Below are 17,475 nucleotides of genomic sequence, written 5' to 3'. Positions count from 1 at the left end.
ATGTTTCTGCTCAACGTATGATAGCCTTTTCAACTTTATTGGCTAGGAGAGCCATTTTACTCAAGTGGAAGGATTCTAATCCATCTACTGTCTTTTATTGGCTTTCCTCCATTAAGTTTAAGTTCGAGCAAATCTGGTGACCTTTTATTCAATATTCTCATTTGATTCATTACTCTTCCAATTTATTTATTTTTGAAGTTTTAGATTTGATCAGAAAGTTTTTCTTTTTTTTTGGTTGTATCCTCAGAATGGACTGCCCAGTCCCTTTTTTTTGTACAATGTAGTGGGGGTCTTTTTTTCTTCATTTAAAATTCAAAGTTTTTTTTCTTTCCTCTTCATGAACTGATAAGAGGAGAACCGCTGTGTTCTTTTTTATTATATATTATATACTAGCTTAACACTATGATTTTGATAATGTCTATTTCAATCTCTGTTTGTATTGTTATTGATAAATATGTTTGAGATCATTCTCCTCTGATTTGTATTTATGTTCCTTGTAAATCAATAAAAAGATTAATAAAGAAAGAAAGAGAGTGCAGAGGAGACTTACAAGGATGTTGCCTGGATTGGAGGGTGTACCTTATAAGAATAAGTTGAGTGAACTCGGCCTTTTTTCCTTGGAGCGACGGAGGATGAGAGGTGACCTGATAGAGGTGTACAAGATGATGAGAGGCATTGATCGTGTGGATGGCTAGAGGCTTTTTCCCAGGGCTGAATTGACTAGCATGAGAGGGCATAGTTTTAAGGTGCTTGGAAGTAGATATGGGAGATGTCAGAAGTAAGTTTTTCACACAGAGAGTGGTGGGTGGAATGCATTTCCAGCAACAGTGGTTGAGGCGATACAATAGGGTCTTTTAAGAGACTTCAATAGGTACAAGGAGCTTAGAAAGATAGAAAGCTATGCAGTAGGGAAATTCTAGGTGGTTTCTAGAGTGGGTTACATGGTTGGTACAACTTTGTGAGCCAAGTGGCCTGTAATGTGCTGTAGATCGATGTTTCTATGTCAGGATTGACTATGGATCTTTAGTCCTCTGAGCCCGCCACTGTATTGGAATTTGTGTGAAGTATTTCCACTGTGTTCGTAGTCCTATTCCTCAAGATCAGAATGAGGTGCATTATTCCTGACGCGTTGTGAAATTTCCTGTTTTGTGTCAGCATTCAGTGCAATACGTAAATTGCAATAAGACGTACACATGCAGTATAAAAAATCAATGAGCAGTGCAAAAGGAGAGCAAAAATAGTGAGGTTCATTCACCGTTCAGAAATCTCAACTCGAAACTCAAAAATTAGTTTAGATAAATAGGAAATTCAGTGGCCAGTGACAAAGGCAACCATTTTTTGCTGCTTCATCAATGGCTTTTCTTTCATCATAAGATCTAAAGATGGCACCAGAGGTTTTGTTTGGACCTGGGCAACTTCATCCAGTTGGTCTGTGAAACAGTTTCATTGTGTCCAGTGCTCCCGGTGTGGCCTCCTGTATATCGGTGAGACCTGACGTAGATTGGAAGGCTGCTTTGCCAAGCAGCTATGCTCCATCCGCCAGGACAAGCGGGATCTCCCAGTGGCCTCCCATTTTAATTCCACGTCCCATTCCGATATGTCCGTCCACGGCCTCCTCTACTGTCACAATGAGGCCACACTCAGGTTGGAGGAGCAACACCTGATATTCCATCTGGGTAGGCTCCAACCTGATGGCATGAACATCGATTTCTCAAACTTCTGGTTATGCCCCCCACCCCTCACCAATCCCCATCTCCTTTTCCCTCTCCCACCTTATCTCCTTATCTGTCCATCGCCTCCCTCTGGTGCTCCTCCCCCATTTTCTTATTCCCATGGCTTTCCATCCTCTTCCATCAGAGTCCCCCTCTCCAGCCCTGTATCTCTTTCACCAATCAACTTCCCGAGAGGTAATTTTACAGCTATATAAGAACGTAGTTAGACCCCACTCGGAGTACACCGTATTCCATCGGCCACTTTTTGACCATCGTCTTAGTCTGTCCAAATCCCTCTGCAGACTCCTAGCTTCCTCAGCACTGCCTGCGCCCCTGCCACCCATGACAAAATAGCTAATGCCTGGTGCCCTATTTATTATCCAAAACATTAATTTGCCCCACAACTGGTGCAGATGGCTGCAGTGTTTACAACCCACATTACACGCTGCAGAAACCGACAAGTCTTTTCCAACTGCAGCTCCAAGGCCTGTTACCTTTGTCATCCAGTCAGATGTAGACCATTAGACCATAAAACGTAGGAGCAGAATTAGGCCATTCGGCCCATCCAGTCTGCATCATGGCTGATCCAATTTTCCTCTCAGCTCCAATCTCCTGCCTTCTCCCCATATCCCTTCATGCCTGACCAGTCAAGAATCTATCAAGCTCTGCCTTAAATTTACATAAAGACCTGGCCTCCACGGCTGCCTGTGGCAGAGAATTTCACAGATTCACCACTCTCTGGCCAAAGAAATGCCTCCTCCTCTCTGTTCGAAAAGAACAGGCCCCTATTCAGAGGCTGTGTCCTCTGGTCTTAAACTCTCCCACCATAGGGAGCATCCTCAAAATGCTGGAGGAACTCAGCAGGCCAGGCAGCTTCTATGGAAAAGTTGACGTTTTGAGCCCAGACCCTTCAGCAGGGCTAGAATTAAAATGGGTGGCTACTGGGTGATCCTGCTTTTCCTGGCGGACGGAGTCTCACTGTTATACAGGAGGCCACACCAGGGGCACCGGACACAGTATATGACAGATGAAGTGTCGCCTCATCTGCTGGGACCCTGAATGTTAGTGAGGGAGGAGGTGCAGGGGCAGGTGAAGCACTTGTTCTGCTTGCAAGGATAAGTGCCAGGAGGGAGATCAGTAGAGAGGGACGAATGGATAAGGAAGTCAAGTAGGGAGCAATCCCTGTGGAAAGCAGAACATGGGTGGGGGGAGGGAAAGATGTGCTTGGTGGTGGGATCCCGTTGAAGATGGCAGAAGCTGTGGAGAATTATGTGCTGGACACGGAAGCTGATGAGGAGGTAGGAGAGAACAAGAGGGACCCTATCCCTGGTAGGGTGGCAGGAGGATGAGGTGATGACAACACTCACAACACGCTGGAGGAACTCAGCAAGTCGGGCAGCATCCGTGGAAAAGATCGGTCGACGTATTGGGCCGGAACCCTTCGTCAGGACTTCGTGGGGTTCCAGCCCGATACATCGACCAATCTTTTCCACGGATGCTGCCCGACCTGCTGAGTTCCTCCAGCGTGTTGTGAGTGTTGCTTTGACCCCAGCATCTGCAGATTACTTTGTGCTTGAGGTGATGGCAGATGTGCATAAAATGGAAGAGATGCAGATGAAGGCAGCATTGATGGTGGAGGGAGAGAAGCCCCTTTCTTTGAAGAAGGAACTCTGTGTTATAAGAACATAAGAAATGGGAGCAGGAGTCGGCCATCTGACCAATCAAGCCTGCTCGCCATTCAATAAGATCCCGGCTGATCTGGCTATGAACTCACCTCCACCTACCTGCCTTTTCCCCATAACTCTTAATTCCCCTACTATACAATAATGTAGCCCCCCGGCCAACCTCAGGGTCGCTCGGCTCGCTGTCGTCTAGGGAAACAGCCCTCGGCCCTGCCAAATTGGGTAATTAGTTTCTGTGGATGCTGTGTGATGTACCCCACCCCGCCCAAATAACAGACAATACACCAGATATGATTGAATGATTTACAGTTTATAGACATTACTGGAACTATATACTTAATAGAGAATAAAATAGAAAAGGAAAATAAAAGGCGCCACACTTATCAAAGTTCAATCTCTTCGTGCACAAACAATTGGAGCTCAGGACCCTTCTTCTTCACCCTGCGACCCCTCGGACCACCTCGACCGGCCGCCTGGGACCAACAACGGTGGTCGACCAGACGCTCCACACGAGTCCGTCTCCATTTCCTCTCCTCGCCGAATGCCTCACTCGGGGTCCGACCCCGTTAGTGGATCTCACAACACCTGGTCCATCCTCTGTCTCTCTCTCTCTCTCTCTCCTGCCTTCTGCCCCAAAACCCCGCGCCTACAATATCTTACAGATACACCAAAAACATAACAACTATCACAATTGGTTCATAACATCTTCTTATCAGTAACGTGATTCAACAAACTGCTAGCGGGAGGACTTTCTCAGCATTTAACGTAACAAAGAAGCATTCCCAAGTATAACATAACAAAGAAGCCATTTTAATTAGCCTACACAGTAACATAAGAGACGAAACCCCCTTACAATAAATTATCCAACTTTGTCATAAATATATTTACTGAGGTAGCCTCCACTGCTTCATTGGGCAGAGAATTCCACAGATTCATCACTCTCTGGGAAAAGCAGTTCCTCCTCATCTTCGTCCTAAATCTGCTCCCCCGAATCTTGAGGCTCTGTCCCCTAGTTCTAGTCTCACCTACCAGTGGAAACCACTTTCCTACATCTATCTTATCTAGCCCTTTCATAATTTTATATGTTTCTGTAAGATCTCCTCTCATTCTTCTGAATTCCAGCGAGTACAGTCCCAGGCAACTCAGTCTCTCTCACAGACTCACACCCTGATCTCTGGAATCAACCTGGTGAACCTCCTCTGCACCACCTCCAAAGCCAGTATATCCTTCTTCAATAAAGGAGACCAGAACTGCACACAGCACTCCAGGTGCAGCCTCACCAGTACCCTGTAAGGTCGCAGCATAACCCCCCTGCTCTTAAATTCTGGAATGAAAAGCCTCCTCTTGAGAGCAAATGTGGTGGAGACAGAGGAATTGAGGGAAGGGGACATTTTTACAAGTAACAGGGTGGGAAGAGGTGTAGTCCAGGTAACTGTGAGAGTCCGTGGGTTTGTAATAGACATCGATGGATAAGCTGTCTCTGGAGATAGGGACAGTGAGATTGAGAAAGGGAGGGGAGGTGTCAGAAATAGACTAGGTAAATTTGAGGGCAGGATGGAAGTTGGAGGCAAAGTGGATGAAGTCAACGAGTTCCGCATGGGTTCAGGAAGCAGCGCTGATGCAGTCATCGATGGAGTGTAGGAAAAGTGCGGGATGGCCACCAGTGTAGGCTTGGAACATAGACTGTTCCATGTAGCCGACAAACAGGCAGGCATAGCCTGGACCCACGTGAGTGTCTATGGTTACAACTTCTGCTAGAAGGAAGTGGGAGGAGGCAAAGGAGAGATTATTAAGAGTGAGGACAAGTTCCACTAGGCGGAGATGAATATAGGAGGAGGGGAACTGGTTGGGTCTGGTTAACTGTGTCCAGTGCTCCTGGCATGGACTCCTGTATATCGGTAAGACCCAACGTAGATTGGGAGACCACTTTGCTGACCGCCAGAAAAATTGGGATCTCCCAGTGGCCATCCATTTTAATTCCACATCTCATTCCCATTCTGATATGTCACTCCATGCCCTCCTCCACTGTCGTGATGAGGCCACACTCAGGTTGGAGGAACAGCATCTTATATTCTGTCTGGGTAGCCTCTAACCTGATGGCATGAATATTGACTTCTTGAACTTCCAATAATGCCCTTCGCTCCTACTCTCCTTCACCATTCCCCATCACCTTTTCCCTCCCTTACCTTATTTCCTTGCCTGCCCATCGCCTCCCTCTGGTGCTCCTCCCCCCTTTTCTTTCTACCATGGCCTTCTGTCCTCTCCTATTAGACTCCCCCTTCTCCAGCCCTGTATCTCTTTCACCAATCAACTTTCCAACTGCTTACTTCACCATCCCCCCCCACTAGTTTCACCCATCACCTTGTGTTTCTCCCTCCCCTCCCTCCCCTCCCTCCCTGCACCATTTAACTCTACTCTTCATCTTTTTTTCTCCAGTCCGACTGAAGGGTCTCGACCTGGTATGTCGACTGTTTACTCTTTTCCATAGATGCTGCCTGGCCTGCTGAGTTCCTCCAGCATTTTGTGTGTGTTGCTTGGATTTCCAGTATCTGCAGATTTTCTCTTATTTGTGATAGGAAACATCCTCTCCACATTCTCTCTATCAGGCCTTTCACTATCCAATGGGTTTCAATTAGGTCACCCCTCATTCTTCCGAATTCTAGTGAATACAGGCCCAGAGCCATCAAACGTTCTTCATATGACAAGCCATTCAATCCTGGAATCATTTTCATGAACCTCCTTTGAACCCTCTCCAGTTTCAGCTCATCCTTTCTAAGATAAGGAGCCCAAAACTGCTCACAATACTCCAAGTGAGGCCTCACCAAGACTTTATTAGGTCTCAACATTACATCCTTGCTTTTATATTCTAGTCCTCTTGAAATGAACATTGCACTTGGCTTCCTCAACACAGATTCAATCTGCAAATTAAACTTTAGAGAATTCCCTTTGTGTCTCAGTTTGTTGTATTCTCTCTCATTTAGAAAATAGTCGACTCTTTCATTTCTTCTACCAAAGTGCATGGTGCCATACACTTCCCGTCACTGTATTCCATCTGCCAATTCTTTGCCCTTTCTCCTAATCTGCCTAAATTCTTCTGTAGCCTCTCTACTTCCTCAAAACTGCCTGTTCCTCCAGCTATCTTCATATCATCTGCAAACTTTACAACAGCCATCAATTCCATCATCCAAATCATTGATATATAACATTAAAAGAATCTTTCCCAACATAGACCCCAGTGGAACACTAATAGTTACCAGCAGCCAATAAGAAAATGCTCCCTTTATTCCCACTTGTTGCCTCCTGCCAATCAGCCGCTGCTTTATGCAGGCAGAAGGTGAGTGGGAACACTGCCTAACGTCCTAACTCCTACCCAACTATGAAAAGCTTCAAAACACTGCAGTGATTCAAACAGGTGACTCATCAACACCTCCTGAAAAGCAAACAGGGATGGGCAATATCAACACGCATATCTCTAACTCTCTCAATTTATATTTCCCAGGGCTCTATTTGTTCTGAACAAGGCAGGTGGGGCTCGTCAACTGTGGTTGGCAGCTCATCTAGGAGAAGGAAAACTCTGATCTCAAACCTCCGCTGCCTTGCAGCTGTACCCACTCATGGGAAAGGCTCTGGAAGAGAAATCCAGAGCTGGAATCCTTTAGACAGTACGACTTTGAGTTCAACACTGACTGGCAGCTGTTCCCTTGGATTCATCAGCTACGTGGAGAGGGGGAGCTGGCTGCACGGGAACAGCCTGCTCTCCGTATCGTACCGCCCTGGCTCACGTATCACATGTACAGCTGGGATGCGACTTCCATGGTTGACACCCACCAATGAGGGCCTCAAATTTGCCCTGAATCTTTTGCTTAAAACAACATTGTAAATAGTCATTTAGAGTTTTTGGTTAAAACTGCCATGCAGAAACCTTAAGAAACTCAAACTTTAATGGGATATGAAACTGAAGAAAATATTTCAAATGTATTATTTAGTGATGATTGGAGTAGTTGTCCTTGAACCATTTTGATGAAATAGAAGCACTGGTGAGGCCTCACTTGGAGTGTTGTCAGCAGTTTAGGGCCCCTTATCTTCGAAAGGATGTGCTGAAACTGGGGAGGGTTCAAAGGAGATTTACGAAGATGATTCCAGGATTGAATGACTTGTCATATGAAGAACGTTTGCTGGCTCTGGGCCTGTATTCACTAGAATTCAGAAGAATGAGGGATGACATTCTTTGAAACCTACCAGATGGTGAAAGGCCTTGATAGAGTGAATGTGGAGAAGGTGTTCCCTATGGTGGGAAAGTCTAAGACCAGAGCACGCAGCCTCAGAATAGAGGGGGTGTCCTTTTAGAATGGAGACGAGGAGGAATTTCTTTAGCCAGGGAGTTGTGAATCTGTGGAATTCTTTGCCACAGGCAGCTGTGGAGGCCAAGTCTTTATGTATATTTAAGGCAGAGATTGATAGCTTCTTGTTTGGGCAGGCATGGAGGGATACAGGGAGAAGGCAGGAGATTGGGGCTGAGAGGAAAATTGGATCAGCCATGGTGAAATAGTGGAGCAAACTGGATGAGCCACATGGCCTAATTCTGCTCCTATAGCTTATGGTGTTATGGTCTAAGTAAAAATAAAGACCCCAAAGTCGCAAAAATCACTGCGTTAATTGATTTTCACAAAAAAGTTAAGTGATCAATAATAAACGTAAATCTTAATGTGATGAAAAAGAAGCACTGATTCAGAATATCAACTCCCAAACAAGTTCATTTTTAATAACATTTAGAAGATTGGCATCTATGGAGGTTTTATAAATTAAAAGAAAGTTCAATAGGGAAGATCGACTAGAGAAGAGTAAAATAAGGAAGCAGTTCATCATGAAAACTAAATAAAATCCCATCTGTCTTCCACAAACAGCAATTGAAACTTTCAAGGCTGCTCTCAATAAATCTTAGTTAGAGAAGGATATCAAGGCAACGTTGTAAAATTTAGATACTAACAAGCCTTGATTTAATTGAATTGAGAAACATTTAAAGATTTAGGGTAAATGTGGGATTGGGGGTGAGCTAAGGAAGGGGCAGCAGTTAGCATTCCGGGTTACGGGTAAGATGGAAGTGGAGGGGAGTGAGGACGGGAGCTATTTTTTTCATGAAGGATAACGTCACAGCAGTAGTTAGAGATAACATTGTCTGATGAGGCTTTACAGGTGAAAATGAGAAATAAGAAAGGGACGATCACTCTATAGATCACCAAATAGACCTTGGAAATTAGAGGAACAAATGTTCAGGGAGACTGAGGAGAGTTTTAAGGATAATATAATTATCATCATAGGAAATTACAAGTTTTGGAATGTTGACTGGGATTACCACAGTGTTAAGGATCTAGATAGGGTTGTATTTAATGTATTCAGTTAAGTTTCCTCATGGATCTTACAGGTAAGGGCAAATCCTGATCTACTCCTGGAAAATGATGAAGGATGAGTGACTGAAGTCACGCTCGGGGGGCACTTTGGGGCCATGGATCACAGTTCTGATAGTTATGGAGACGGAGAGACCTGGTCTGTAGCTCCGAGTTCTGAAACGGGGCAAGGCAAATTTTGACGATATTAAACAGAAGTTTGCAAAGGTTGATTGGGCTAGGTTGTTTGTGGGCAAAGGAGCTCAGGCAAGTAAGAGGTTTACAAAAGCAAGTTAGCAAGAGTTCAAGGATTATGTGTTCCTGGTGAAGTAAAAGGCAAAACTGCTGAGAGTTGGGACCTTGGATGTCAAGGGGTTGTGTAAATCTGGTTGAGAAATAGAAGGAAGCTTGGGTCAGATACAGCAGCTGGGGTCAAGCAAGTCCTTGGAGGTATATGGAGCATTCTGGAGTATACATAGGATACTCAAGAAGATTGGGTAAGTGGGCAAATTCATGGCAGATGCAATTTAATGTGGATAAATGTGAAGTTATCCACTTTGGTGGCAAAAATAGGAAAACAGATTATTATCTGAATGGTGGCCGATTAGGAAAAGGGGAGGTGCAACGAGACCTGGGTGTCATTATACACCAGTCATTGAAAGTGGGCATGTAGTGAAAAAGGCGAATGGTATGCTGGCATTTATAGCGAGAGGATTCGAGTACAGGAGCAGGGAGTTGTACAAGGCCTTGGTGAGACCACACCTGGAGTATTGTGTGCAGTTTTGGTCCCCTAATCTGAGGAAAGACATCCTTGCCATAGAGGGAGTACAAAGAAGGTTCACTAGATTGATTCCTGGGATGGCAGGACTTTCATATGAAGAAAGACTGGATGAACTGGGCTTGTACTCATTGGAATTTAGAAGATTGAGGGGGGATCCGATTGAAACGTATAAAATCCTAAAGGGATTGGACAGGCTAGATGCAGGAAGATTGTTCCCGATGTTGGGGAAGTCCAGAACAAGGGGTCACAGTTTGAGGATAAAGGGGAAGCCTTTTAGGACTGAGATTAGGAAAAACTTCTTCACACAGAGAGTGGTGAATCTGTGGAATTCTCTGCCACAGGAAACAGTTGAGGCCAGTTCATTGGCTATATTTAAGAGGGAGTTAGATATGGCCCTTGTGGCTACGGGGGTCAGGGGGTATGGAGGGAAGGCTGGGGCGGGGTTCTGAGTTGGATGATCAGCCATGATCATAATAAATGGCGGTGCAGGCTCGAAGGGCCGAATGGCCTACTCCTGCACCTATTTTCTATGTTTCTATGTTTCTATGAAATTGGGAAGACCAAAAGGACCATGAGAAGGCTTTGGCAAGAAAATGTAAGGAAAGTCCTGAGAGACTTATCACCTATATTAAGGGTCTCCTCAAAGACCAAGATAGAAATCTATGCATGGAGGCGCTAGAGATGGACAAAGTTCTCGAAGATTATTTCTCTTCTGTTTTTACCATGGAGAAAGATGTGAAGACTTGGAAACCTGGCAAAGTTGTTCAAGATTTTTTGGGAGCATTTTGGGATGTATGAAGGTAGACAATTCTCCTAATCTGGACAAAGTATATCCAAAAATTGTGGGAGCCCTTGCTGTGATATTTGTAACTTTGCCAGCTGCCAGAGGTGCCAGAAGACTGCAGGATGGCAAATGTTGTGTCTTTATTAAGAAGGGCTGGAGTACAGACCTGGTGATTATAGATCCATTTGTCTAATATCTGTGTTAGGTAAGTTGCTGCAAAACATTCTGAAGGATAAGTTATACTTATTTTTGGAAAGACAAGGGTTGGTTAAGGATAGCCAGTATGGCTTCATGTGTGGGAAATCATGTTTTAGGAATCTGACTGAGATCTTTGATGAAGTGATGAGGAAGGTTGACAAGGGGAGGGTGGTAGATATGGTATTATATGGGTTTCAGTAAAGCTTTTGAGAAGGTTCAGCATGATAGGTTGCTCTGGAAAGTTAGATCACATGGCATCCAGGGAGAGCTAGCAAGCTGAATATAAAACTCAGCAGATGATGGGAAACAGAGGGTGGAAGGATTCAGCCATCTCCACCATGGGCACATTCCTCCTTCAGGACATCATCAGATCATTGGCCCACCATTGAGGACCTCTTAAAGAGTCGGTGCTTCACAAAAGCAGCACCTATCACTAAAGATCCTCTCTATCCGGGACATACCCTCTTCTCACTTCTACCGTCGGGGAGGAAGTGCAGGAGCCTGAAGACCCACACTCAACAATTAAGAAACAGCTTCTTCCCCACTGCCATCAGATTCCATGAAAGCTACCTCATTATATTTTTTTGCACTAGTTAACTATTTTTGTAATTTTATAATCTATTTTAAATAATGTATCCATCTTGTAATTTTATCTATTTTTGTCATAATAATTTTATGTCTTTACACCATACAGCTGCAACAAAACAATAAGTTTCACATTATAAGCACGAGAAATTCTGCGGATGCTGGAAATCCAAAGCAACACGTACAAAATGCTGGAGGAACTCGGCAGGTCGGGTAGCATCTATGGAAATAAATAGACGTTTTGGGCTGAGACCCTTCTTCAGGATATAAGTTTCACATTATATAAGTCAGGGATAATAAGTATGATTCTAATTTCCAGATCTGAAGAATGTTTCTCGGGCCGGAGGTCTGTGACTAGTGCATGCCCTGGGACTGGTGCTGGGCCCATTGTTATTTGTTATCCATATTAATGATTTGGATGAGAATATATGAGGAATAATTTATAGATTTACAGATGACACTAAAATATATTAGTGAGGGTGTCAAAGGTTATGGGGAGGAGGCAGGAGAATTGGGCAGAGAAGGGTAATGAATCAGCCATATGGAATGGTAGAGAAAACTCAATGGGCCGAATAGCCCAATTCTGCTCTTATGGTCTTATGACCTAAAGTATGTGATGTTGCAGATAGTCAAGAGGAGTAATTAGAATTGCAGCTGGAACTTGATTAGCTGGGCCCATGGGCTCAGGAATGGTAAATGGAATCTAATTCAGATATGTGTGAAGTGTTACGTTTTGGAAAGACAAATCAAGATAAGAAGTTTCCATAGAATGAAAGGAGCCTGGAGTACTCGTGCATAGTTTCCTTGAAGTGGAGTCACAGGTAGACAGGGCAGTGAAGAAGGCTTTCAGCATGCTAGCCTTCAGCATTCAGGGCATTGAATATAGAAGTTGGGAGATTCTGAAGTGATTGTACAAGATGTTGGTGAGGCTACGCTTGGAGTATCACACTTAGTTTTGGTCACCCAGTTATAGGAAAGATGTGATTAAATTGGAAAGAGTAGAATGAAAGTTTTGCAAGGATGTGGCCTGGACTGATGGGATTAAGTTATAGGAAGAGGTCAGACAGGTTCGAGCATAGGAGACTGAGACATGATCTCATAGAAATATATAAAATCATGAAGGCATAGATAGGGTGAGCAATCTTTTTTCAGGGTTGGGGTACTGAAAGCCAGAGAACATAGTTTTAAGGTTAGAGGTGAAGATCCTTTCTCCATGCTCTATGACTGAATGGCCTACTCCTGTTATTATACAAGATAAAAAGAAGCTAACATTCATATATTATGAAATGAAAAAGTAAGCTACTACGGTCTTTTCCCTTGAAGTTGTAGTGTATGATAATTTGTTTACTGCCTTCCTTTCATGTTCAAGGTGATGATTTTAACCATGTTAGTTGGCATTTCAGTCTCTCATCACTGGCACCGGCTGTTTGTGGTAAACTGCCTTTGTCCTCTGAACATGCATTAAAGGCAAGACCAGAGTTTAACCATGGCTTCTGGTCATTGAGTGACCTGTTTATCTAAATGAATTTAACAAGTTTTTGGGCAATCATACAATTAAACAGACACTTGTGTTACACTCTAGGGCCTGTATGGACTGATGGAAGGATATTCACAGAATATAGAGCAGTCTAAATGACATCTCCACCAGGCTCCTGATCTGGCATGAATAACTTTAATCACACTCTTCTGAACTGATTTTACAGCCTATAGTCTCACTTCAAGGGCTCTTTACAACACATGTTCTCAGTATTATTTTTTATTTGCATAGCTTGTCTTCTTTTGAACATTAGTTGTTTGTCAGCGTTGTTTATGTGCAATCATCATCATCATGTGCCATGTTTTATGATGTGGGCAGTCATGGTCTACATGACCATGATGATTCTTGGCAAATTTTTCTCCAGAAGTGGTTTGCCATTGCCTTCGTCTGGGCAGTGTCTTTACAAGATGAGTGACCCCAGCCGTTATCAATACTCTCCAGAGACTGTCTGTCTGGTGTCAGTATTTGCATATCCCGAAATTGTGATATGCACCAGCTGCTCATACAACCATCCACCACCGGCTCCCATAGCTTCTCGTGACCCTGATCGAGAGGCTAAGGATGTGCTACACCTTGCCCAAGAGTGGCCTGCAGGCTAGTGGTGGGAAGGAGCACCTTACACCTCCTTTTAGTAGAGACGTATCCCCACCCCGCCACCCAATGTGTATATATAGGCTTTCGTAAATTACATTGTATTTCTCTTTTTCTCTGTAAATACCTGCAAGAAAATGAATTTCCAGGTGGTACATGGTAACATATGCGTACTTTGATAATAAATTTATTTTGAACTTTTACACCAGAAAATCGGTTGTTTAATTCTCAATGGTAATGGATGGGGTTGGACAGTTGGGATGCTGATCACCAGGATTTAGGAAGCAGGCAGGAATACTTTTCCTGCCTGTTTCCTAAATCCTTCAGAGGCCTAAGGTATATTAAATTCACCCTTGACTATACTGATTTTTATTTTGCCTGATTTCATATCAGTGTTTATTTCTATGTTAGGCAACCTTATAATCATTACATAATGGAACCTAACAGTTTATTGGGAATGGGGGAGCACTTTGAATAGTTCTGTCCATCCAGTTGCTCCGAGCTGACTCATATAGTAGACAGAATATTGTGGTGAAATAGTGGCAGTACCATTGAACAAAAGGAAATAAAATGTCATTTCAATGCTTACTGCCTTGCATTTGTTTAAAGCAGACATTAGGTTCTCCTTGTGAGCTGATTCTGAATGTTGCTGAAGTTCATCTAAAACTTTGACGAACTTCTCTGGAGGCACAGTGGAGTGGATCCCGACTGGTATGGAAACACTAATGCTCAAGAATGAAAAAATCTACAAAAGTGGGGGATACAGCTCAGTCTGTTACAGGCAAAGCCTCCCCAACATTGAGCACAGTTACAAGAAGCACAGCAACAGGAAAGTCAGCATCCATCATCAAGGACCCCCACCATCCAGGCCATGCTCCCTGCTCACTACTACCATCAGGCAGGAGATACAGGAGCCCTAGGTCCCACAGCACCAGGCTTAGGAGCAGTTATTCCTCTACATCCATCAGGGTCCCGAACCAGTGTGGATAATTTCACTCACCTCAACGCTGAACTGACTCTGCAACCTATAGTCTCACTTACAAAAACTCTACAACTCATGTTTTCAGTACAATTTACGTGCTTTTTAATTTATTATTTGCATGATTTGTCCTCTTTTGCACATTGGTTGCTTGTCAGTCTTTGTTATTTATAGTTTTTCATAAATTCTATGGTTTTTTTTTGTATATGCCTGCAAGAAAATGTATCTCAATGAATGGTGGCATCTCCTTTGATAACTCGACGTTGAGCTTGTACTTTGAAGTTGCGTTTCAGGTTGTCATGTATCTTTTGACAATCTGAGGAAGATATCAACAGATCCGATCAAGAGAATTATATCTGGCTCAATCTCACAATCATGCTTTATCAGGTCGCCTTCCAGAAGTTAAAGAGAAATAGGTGCAAGTAAGAAATTGTGATCTGCATAACTTCATTTTCATGACAGTAGATGAACAAATATTGAGAATTAAAGATGCTATTTAGGTCACAGGCACAAGACGTATGCTTACTGAAGAGCATTTTCAGGACTAAGAGACAAAGGTTGCAAACTTGCAACAGTGATTACCTGATACAGTACTATCTTACAAGTAAGTTGTTAAATGGATGACTCACATTTCTGCTTGTAACAGATGTAAGAAATCAAATGATCTCTTCAAGGAAATGCAAAGCAGCTCTTCCCAGTGACCTGCCTATACACCCAGTACAGACTTTATCCTGTACCTAATAAAGTGGCCACCAAATGTATGTTTGAAGTCTTTCACTGTTGTAGCCCATCCATCTTCAAGGTTCAATGTATTGTGTGTTCAGAGCACACGGGGTTATTTGAGTTACTGTCAGCTTCCTGTCAACTTGAACCAGTCTGGTCATAAAGATTTTTACTCCCTGATGCTGTGAGATGGATATAAGAAATAAAATTCCAAATCAAATCTACTTCTAATCTCTGACCTCTTTCATTAACAAGGCCTATTCTGCCACAGAACTTCCACTCAATGGATTTTTTTTTTGTTTTCACACCATTCTCTGTAAGCTCTAGAGACTGTTGTGCGTGAAAACCCCAGCGGTTTCTGAGATACTCAAGCCACTCCGTCAGGCACCAACGATCGATCTACCATCAAAGTCACTGAGATCACACACCTTCCCCATTCTGATGTTTGGTCTGAACAACAACTGAACCTCTTGACCACGTCGGCATGCTTTTATGCACCGAGTTGCTGCCGCATGATTGGCTGATTAGATATTTGCATTAATGTCCCAGGTGTACTGAATAAAGTAGCCACTGAAAAACAAATATATTTTTTAAAATTCTCATTTTGTTTGTCACATTATCTTTATTGAAGTAATTCTATTCAATGGAAAATCCTCCGAGATGTCTAAACAGTGTGAAAGAATCTCAGTAGTTCTTTCTTCTTATAAGTACTGTATCAGATTTAAATGAAACACTCTGGTTCTGTAGGCTGCGTAAATCTAGGGAAGACAATCTCTGGCCCCGCCAAGCGTGGGAGATTGGGGTGTAAGCCCATCCTGAAACCCCCGGTTTGTGTGGATGCTGTGTGATTTGTTACCCTGTTACAAATCCGTGCCTTGAAATAACAGACAGTACACCACATACAATTAAACCATTTAGCTTTATAATTCTTAATTTGACAAAAAGGTTAGTAAAGAAAAAGGAAAAAAAGAGAAGGGCCCATTTTAATGAAGCAGTCTAATGTGCACAAGGTGGAGCTCACAGTTTCCTCTTCGCCGATCCTCCTCCGATCTCCCCAGGTTTCATCAAATCACGGACCCACCCTGGGTCACCTCCTATGACTTCTCCTCTCCGGTGTCTTCTCTCTTCTCCCCTCAGAGAAACCTCCCCTAAATCCGGACATCCTAATTGGATGGCACACAATTCTATCTCCTATCTTCAACAGTAACCCAAACTTGCACAGAGAAAAAATATGAACCATGTGAATCAGGGTATTACATAAAATTATTCAATTCTTAATTGCAGCACTAGGAAAAGGGCAAATTCTGCTAACACTCAGCAGTCCATCCCATCAAGACATCACATTGAAGTATGTCTGAAGCTCATCGACTATTGTAGGGAACCTGGGTCTCAGCTCTCACAAGTAGCAAAGTTAGATCTGAATCAGCACCAACATCATTAGAAAGATTAATTTGGATAAGTGAGTATTTGTCACACTGTCCCAATATTTCTAACTTGCAACAAGTTGTGACAGGGCTTGTTTTTCTAGTTTAGGTATATTGTAAATCTCAGCTCTCCCTCTCTCAGATAAAAATGGAGACAAACTGAGATGGTGTTTCAAACTGTCAAGGTATGAGAGTAAAGATATTTAAGCATTTACAGAATCTGTCTGTTTAATAACCAGAGTGCAAGAATGAGCTTCATTGCCAGAAACATTAGTTTTGGTGTTGTGGTAAAATGAGATTGGGGATTATGTTTGCATATTCAACTCTTTGAACTCTGTCTGACTGATCCATGCTTCAGATCCATTAACCTGCTCCTATCCTTCATCTTTCTCACAAAATCTGACTCTCTTGATTTTTTGACATTTTCATTTGATTCCTATATCCATGTGTAAACTGCTTCTGATTTCACTTTTAAATGTCCTGAATTGTAATTTTATACAATAAGGCTATGAGACCATGAGCCATAGGAACAGAATCAGGCCATTCAGCCCATCTAGTCTGCCCTGCCATTCCATCATGGCTAATTTATTATCCCTCTCAACCCCATTCTCCTGCCTTCTCCCCATAACTTTTAATGCCTTAACTAATCAAAAACCTATCAGCCACTGTTTAAAATATAACCAATGATTTAGCCTCCACAGCTGTCTGTGTCGATAAATTTCACAGATTCACGACCCTCGAACTAGAGAAATTCCTCTTCACTTCTGTTCTAAATCGATGTCCCTCAATTCTGATGCTGTGCCCTCTTGTCATATACTCCCACTCTACCTAGGCCTTTCAATATTTGGCAAGTTTCAATAAGGTAGCATTGCCCCCTTCCCCATTCTTCTAAATCTCTAGTGAGTACGGGCCCAGAGTAATCAAGCACTCCTCATACGTTAACCCTTTAATTCCTGGAATCACTCTGGTGAACCTCCTCCGGACACTCTCCAATGATAGCACAACTTTTCATAGATAAGGGGCTCAAAACTGCTCACAGTACCCCAAGTGCGTTCTGATCAATATCTTATAAAGCCTCAGCATTACACCCTTCCT

The sequence above is a fragment of the Mobula hypostoma genome, chromosome 20 (assembly GCF_963921235.1).
Source record: "Mobula hypostoma chromosome 20, sMobHyp1.1, whole genome shotgun sequence".
Taxonomy (NCBI): domain Eukaryota; kingdom Metazoa; phylum Chordata; class Chondrichthyes; order Myliobatiformes; family Myliobatidae; genus Mobula; species Mobula hypostoma.
This window is presented reverse-complemented; position numbering follows the sequence as displayed.